The sequence below is a fragment of the Corvus brachyrhynchos genome, unplaced genomic scaffold (assembly GCF_000691975.1).
Source record: "Corvus brachyrhynchos isolate BGI_N302 unplaced genomic scaffold, ASM69197v1 scaffold80, whole genome shotgun sequence".
In the NCBI taxonomy this organism is placed as follows: Eukaryota; Metazoa; Chordata; class Aves; order Passeriformes; family Corvidae; genus Corvus; species Corvus brachyrhynchos.
The window spans coordinates 8,023,076-8,030,028 of record NW_008236769.1 but is presented as its reverse complement, the minus strand read 5'-3'; the positions used below and the strand labels follow the sequence as shown (position 1 = coordinate 8,030,028).

Here is a 6,953-nt window from a genome sequence, read left to right as displayed (position 1 = left end):
CAGAGTGCTGGCTGGCTGTTATTTACATAATATCTCTGCTTAAATGTGACCTCGTCCCTAATTGGAGGCTTCCTTTCCATTTTCTATGGCAACACTACAGAACAGATCACTCCAGGGGGCTGGATGAGAGGAGTATCTGCACACTGTAATCTTCCTCTCTTGGTTCCCCATCAAGACTGGTTTGTTCTAGTGAATGGGTGAGATTTTAAAAAAAGTTCTTTCCATCAGCCCTTAAAGCAGTGGCTAGGCCTGCAAGTCACTGCAGATTTACAGAATCTCTGAATTAGGGGAGGATGGAGTGAACACAGGCTTGACTAACAAGCAAGAATTATTTTTGTTAGTTATTTCTATTTTTACTAGCCTGACTGATGATTTCCGTGCACCACAGTGCCTAATCAGACAATCCTAAGAAATGATGTTAATTTTAACTGATGGTATTTATTTATTTTAAAATTAATAGAATTATTAGAGGAAGAAAGAAAAGAAATCCTAGCAAATTTTGTAAGGGGGGAGGAACTGAGACCCGCTTCATTCAGAGACTCCTTTTGCTCCTTGAGATCCCTGCTCTATGCTTAGAACCCGTCATGTAGACACAGTAGTGTCTCTTCTTACATGGCTGGTCTCACTGACAGCAAGCGTGATGTGCCTATGTATTTATGCAGGAGTAGAATTCTGTAATGCTTATTAGGGTCTGCTGTGTTTCATCTCTGTGAGATGCCAGCTTCAGTTTCAGGTTTTATATGGCAAGGGGTGAATATCTTTGTGTTGGTTTTCCAAAACCTCCTGAAAATAAATGTTTTGTGATTGTAAGACACACAAATTCATGATGCATTTAGGCAGGAAGGTTTTTCTAAAGACTTTTAAATTCTGCCTTAATTATCTTTTGAGATGGTGTTTTTGTTCTGCATTGAAAAAACACGTGCCTTACTGTTAATAATGCTAAAATTAGTTACTGCGATACAGAAGCTGGGATACTCTGTAGGGCTTAGAACATTTGTTTTCAGTCTCTGCTCTGTTTGTACTTCTTGGTCCACTGGGATGACTTTGTTTCTTGCACCTGAAGTAGTGTGGGCTGTTTTGAGGTTTGAGGTTTTTGTTTGTGGATTGGTGCACAGTTAGGTTGTTAATACAAAGTGAATAGATACATTGGAGATTTAAACAGAAGGACAGAGGTGCTCTGCAACTTCAAGGAGGCCAGGCCTAGGACTCCTTCACTGAGGCACTGGAGCTTGTCTGCTATAGTAAGTAGCAGACTTACACAAGTACTGCAAAAGGCCATTGGTGTAGAGATTTGCCTAACATATTTAAGTTCTCTGCATGTAGATTAAGGCTTTTTATTTCCATTTGCTTTTTGGAAATGCTCTGAGCAACGCTCACTCTCCACTTAAATGCATGCTCCTTTTGTGTCTTAGATTGTTGTTACGGGAATGCAAGAGCTGGAAATATCCTCAAAAGAGGCCATGTGTTGAAGCATATGTGAGGCATAAATGAGGCTTGAATTGAAAGAGATGTGCTCTGTTAAAATGTTAATCGCAGTACACAGTGATGGAGGAGAGGTTGCTTAAGATTTTTCTCTTAGAGGTCCATCTCATTCAAGCTCATGTTTTGTTTTCCATAGTTAGTACATTTATGTCCACAGCACCATCTTTGTTGCAGTTTATCCCAGCTTTGCTGTCAGTTTCTGCCTGTAAGTATTATTTGTCAGTATGCAAATGTTTATAGTTACTTTCATGTATAGATTTTTTTTTTCTTGTAGAACATTTTGGTTAGATTATCATAGAGGAGATGGGAGACGTAGGAGTAGCAAGTATATGAAGAAAGAAATGGGCCTGGCCTGTATTTCTGGATAGTGCAAGACCAGATGAAGCTGGCATAAATACGTGTCAGGGAACAGAAAATACCGAAGAATGTGAGGTTGGATTGCCCCTTTGTATAGAAGCAAGGTTGGTTGCATCCTGCCTCTGTCTAAGAGGATATATGGACAGGTACCACTGATTATTGCATCTCTGTTTATTAATTTTGAACCAAAGTTGCTCTGCCATAAAGCAAATAAAACATCAAACCCTTCCTCATGTCCTTATCTGTAATCCTGATTTTTTTCTTTCAACTTTCATTAACTCTGTTCTACATCATTTTGAAGGCACAATAGTCAGCCTTAATTGCAGCTTTGTGTACTGATACGCACAAATGCATTCCATCTCTTTTGTTTCTCATTTAAAAAAAAAAAGTTCCATATTTAGAACAATTGCTGATTTAGGGTACTTATTGCAATGTTACTCAGCATTAGTAAGGAAAATCAGTTTCATGGTCGTTGTTTCATAGTTTATTCACATGATACAATAGAATATCTTGAGTTAATGATTCAAAAAAGTGGGTTTTTTCCATCTTGGGAAGTTTTACTCTTGTATGCAAATTTTGTTACTTCTGTTTAATTTTTGCTAAGTTTTTTTAAAATATCAACCTTTATCAGCTCTAACTTCCATAATAGGGAAAAATCTATAATAATTCAATATAGGTGGTATAGATTCATTGTCAGTGGGGCAAAATGGAACCACAATGTAGTTCAAACTTATTTTTCATTCATTCTTTCTCCATGATACTTCCATCCTTTGCACATTGTTGTAAATCATGCAACTTTTTCTTTGGCAGATGGAATGCTTTTGTGGGCCTTTCTTAGAGATCACTAAAACTCGGTTGGTTGCTTCCTTACTTGCAGTATTTCATCTCTTTGTTTGTCTAATAAGAATGGCAGCTGAAGAGAAGCTTCTGCATGTGCTGTGGTAGGTGAGGTCTTCCCCTTTTCCTCTCAACACAGTCCAAGCTCATAGATCTGGCATTTAATTCCACAGATACCTTTGGATTTGATGCACTCTTTCTTTACCATATAGGCTCTCAAACACATGCATAAATGCATATGAAGAGCCAGATGTATTTGGGAAGCTCCCACCTGGAGCTGTTAAGTTAGACAGGAATAGATAAGGTGCTTGATACAGTGAGGAATACAGTGGGAATTTTGTTATTTTATTTTTGTTCTGTTAGGCACGGAAACTTGTAGTCACTCTGTATTTTGTCCACGATGGGAAATTATGTGTCAATGGCAATTTCGAATTTATCTTTATATCCTTGGTTTTAAGAGAGGGCTGCCTAATGCAGATTTTATAAAAATATAAACATACATACACATGCAATTGTTTTGGTGCTGTCCTGTTAACATGCTGAATAACCCAATAAACTAAAACCAGCTTCTGGAGGTGAAAGTCTGAAAGTGAAGGAAAAATCACTTAAATGGTGAAATGTTTAGAAATAGTGAACAGACTTTTTTGTAGTAGTTATGTCGTCTTCAAACAGTCAACATTGGTTTGCTTTGGCTTTACTTTGTTTTTAGTGGAAGATGGATGAAGGACATCCTTGTTTTGTTCTGATAATAAGAGAACTTTGATGTAAATATTAGTTCATTTGTATCTTGCAGATGTTTTTAAAAACCTATATATTTAATCTGCAAGTTGGAATTCTGTAATCAGTGTAAAATTAAGAGAGGAGCTATTTATATTATGAGTATGTGTTCATGTGTTGCTTACTTGTTCTCTACTAAATGCTTAGCGTAGCCACAACTGTAGGAGGATCAAGATATCTCTCCTAACTCTTTGAAGTTTCTGTTCAGTTTTCTTCTCACTTTTAGTCCATCTTAACGCCATGTTGCCCATTTTTTAGCCCCCTACCATGACAGTAAGGGAAATGAGAGCTGTTTCAGAAAGTACTTTTTTTTTGTATTTCCTAGTGCAATTTAAATTGAACTTTCATCCTCTTGGATAACTGACAGTTGTCCTCCATTTCAATTGTCTTTGACAAGACATTACTACTGAAAGCTTTTAGTTGCTTTTGCGATAGATCTTACCATTCCATCCAGGAAGGAAGTGTCAGCAGAGTCACATAGCTGCATTTTGTAGTTTCACTTTTGATTTAGCACTGATGCTCAGCATGTGCCACAGATGAAATGCTTGGCTTCCTGGGTGGAACCTCAAAAAATGGTGTCCCTTTGGCTGTGGTCAACATAGTTGTCAGCCTTCATTATGGACACTGTCTGCATATCTGATTGATTCAACTGCTGTGCGGGGGAGGAGGTGATTTTTTTTTTATTTTCCCCTGTGAGTATAACACACTAAAATCTAATCCTAACATTATCTATTTATTTTAAGATGACGTGAGCCAAGTGGTAAGTTGGTGTAATTGAAACTGATGTGCTATTATTGTTATTATTATTATTGTTTGTATGGAAGGAGTAAGAGTGAGCCACTGCAGAATAATCTTCCATGGATTCTTCCAAAATTACCTTATTCCTCTTCTTCAACAGTCAGAACAAGGAACATCTATCTTATCTAACTGAAGTAGACTATTTTAGTAAGGCTTTCCAAAATGTCAGTGATTATGAGGCTGAGATTTCATTTTCTTTTTCTATTTTCTATCTAGTGCAGTATCCAGCATCTGGTAGCTGTTTATTTACTGCTCTGTAATGCTTCTGTTTATGCAAAAAAGTGTCCAATGTTCTGCATTTCTTCTCACTAGCTGGCATTTGAGCTGCTACCCAAAGGTACAAGCCTTGTTTTCTTGTGGCTGCTAATTCTCTGAACAAGCTTATTATCCACGTTTGTAAATACTTGCGGTGATGTGATGCATGTCTACCCTGAGTCTAATCAGGACATGTTGCTAGGGTGAAGGTTTTACTTTGTGAGACAGTGGTTCTCATTTTGTTTGAGTCTCTAAGCTGCAAGTACTTCTCTGATTTTGGAGTAACTGCTTCATATAGTTCTTTCTGCACTCTCTGGATGTTTGTCCCTGTCAGGATGGAGAGAGTGTGTTGGGAGGTGCTCCTTCTCTAAATTGCTTAGAAATGAGAAATGAAACCCCAAGAATAGACCTTTTTTTTCCATATCAAGGTGTAAAGCACCACTTTCACAATGTTTTTACCTTATGTTGATCTACTTGAGTCGCATCTTGGCATTTCCTGTAGAACAGATCATGTCTCGTTCATTGCTAAGCTTGTTAGGTATAGACTGTATTATAACCATACTCCACTAATTTAGTGTGGCAGACTTTTATTTCTTATAAAAGAATTAATTACTTTTCCTCTTGTATCCTTTTCTGGACTCCCTATTTCTTAATCCAAAAAGGAAGATCTGCAAATACATTTTATTCCACCTTCTTATATCGATGTTCTTTGAGTTTCACTCATTTTAAGGAAGACCACATGATAATCTATCTGCACTATGGCAGAAGAAAATAATTCAGCTGACCACTAAGGATGATGGACTTAATTCTCACAAAGGCAGACTTCAGCTTCTCTGTGCAGCATAATCCTTCTCAAGATAATCACCCTATTAGCTTCTGCGTGAGGCTTTGGCCTCTACCACGTAGGATGGGAGGGAGGATGGGATGCTGTGCCCCAACACTTATGGCCTGTTCTGGTAATTCTGAGGTTTTTAGTAAAATAGCAAAGTCTTACTAAAAACTTTAATTACATTTGCTGTGGCCTTGCTTCCTACGGAAATGAGCCTTAAATGCTTCTGCTGTCTCTCAGTCCCCTATGACTAATTTTTGCATTTGTTGGCTAATTTCAAACTGCATGTGTAAAATGGTTGAAGTCTTGAAGATAAACCTCCTGCTCCAGAACTCAAGATGTATATGCTTGATTGTGAAGGTTAGATGAGCCTTTTTTGTATTTTTAATCAAGTTTCATTGGTGAATGGCATGAACTCATGTTCTTTGCAATGAGTCACTTTGAAAAGTGAATCTTTTGGACTATTTTGTTCCTGACAGCTCATGATATCCCTTTATTAACGTTTTCTAGTTTGGTTTGGTGGTGGGTTTTTTGTTTATTTTGGGTTTTGTCTGGCTTTGTTTGGATTTTTTTTAATAGATTGCCATCATATGCTGAAATTTCTCAGAATTTTTTAGATTCTACATTCAACCAGCCAGGAGGTTGGGGCTATTACTACCTCTTGCAGTAAAAACCCAAAGGTTTCCTGCATTCAGCTGATTGTACCAACCTTGCCTTTATGTCAATAACAAATATATTATATATATATATATATATATATATTATTGTTTGCAGATTTTTTTTTTTGCTACTGTCCATTGTGTAAGAAAACCTGAAATATTTTTAGGTTTTTTCCAACTTTTTTTCTCCATCTTTTTCACCTCAACCTTTCCTAGATGACATGTAGTCTAGAAAGTAGATGCCTACTTCTTCATCAGAGAAGGGAACCATGACCATAGCCATGGTTAGGTATATCTGAGCTAGATTTAGTCTGTCTTTTTAGTGAGCTATTAGGAATGTAGATATTGGGTAAAAAAGCTGTGGTTTTTAGTACTAAAAATTTAAATGCTGAGAATTTTGTGTGCATTCATAAATGTGCACTCAGAAAATACTCCAAGAATTAATATACAGATAAATCTGTTTGTGGAGACAGCATATCTGATGAACTGGGTAAAATAGAAGATTCCTGCATACTCGCACTTTTAACATAATTGCATAATAATGATAAATTATGCTTTAGGAGGGGATGTGTTGGAGATACGTCTGATTTAAACAGTGTTTAAGCTCTAATCACAGCACTTAGTGTACTTAATATATATATTGTCCAAGAACTGAGAGAGGCTAATCCTTCAAACAGCACAAAAGCAACACAGGATTCCAGTTATTTACTATTTGCTATTTCCTCACGCAAAGCAAAGGAATATCTAAAACCTTTAGAGGGATGTGTTCCCTGATCACTTGAGCTGATTAATACAATGCATTTCTTAAGATTTAGATCTGTCAATGCAAAATCAGTAAAGCAGAGCCGTAAATATCATGATTTTCAAGAATGATAATTCTAATCTGCGGAACCCCCTCCCTCCCCCCCCTCCCCAATATATACTGCATGTTTGCTCTTTTGGACTCTAGGTTTTGCACA

General features: G+C 37.1%; 1 protein-coding gene across 8 annotated transcripts in view; it reads left to right on the top strand.

Moving 5' to 3' along the window:
* The first annotated feature begins 8 nt into the window (after positions 1-8).
* Positions 9-6,953, top strand: part of JAKMIP1 (janus kinase and microtubule interacting protein 1) — a 231,060-nt gene continuing 224,115 nt past the window's right edge. For 6 of the 8 annotated variants that reach the window (XM_017727656.1, XM_017727661.1, XM_017727653.1 and 3 more), the window contains exon 1: positions 9-197. The gene's annotated coding sequence lies outside the window, so the exon portion shown is untranslated. The remainder of the gene's footprint in view (positions 198-6,953) is intronic. The other 2 variants (XM_017727658.1, XM_017727655.1) reach the window with 1 other exon arrangement.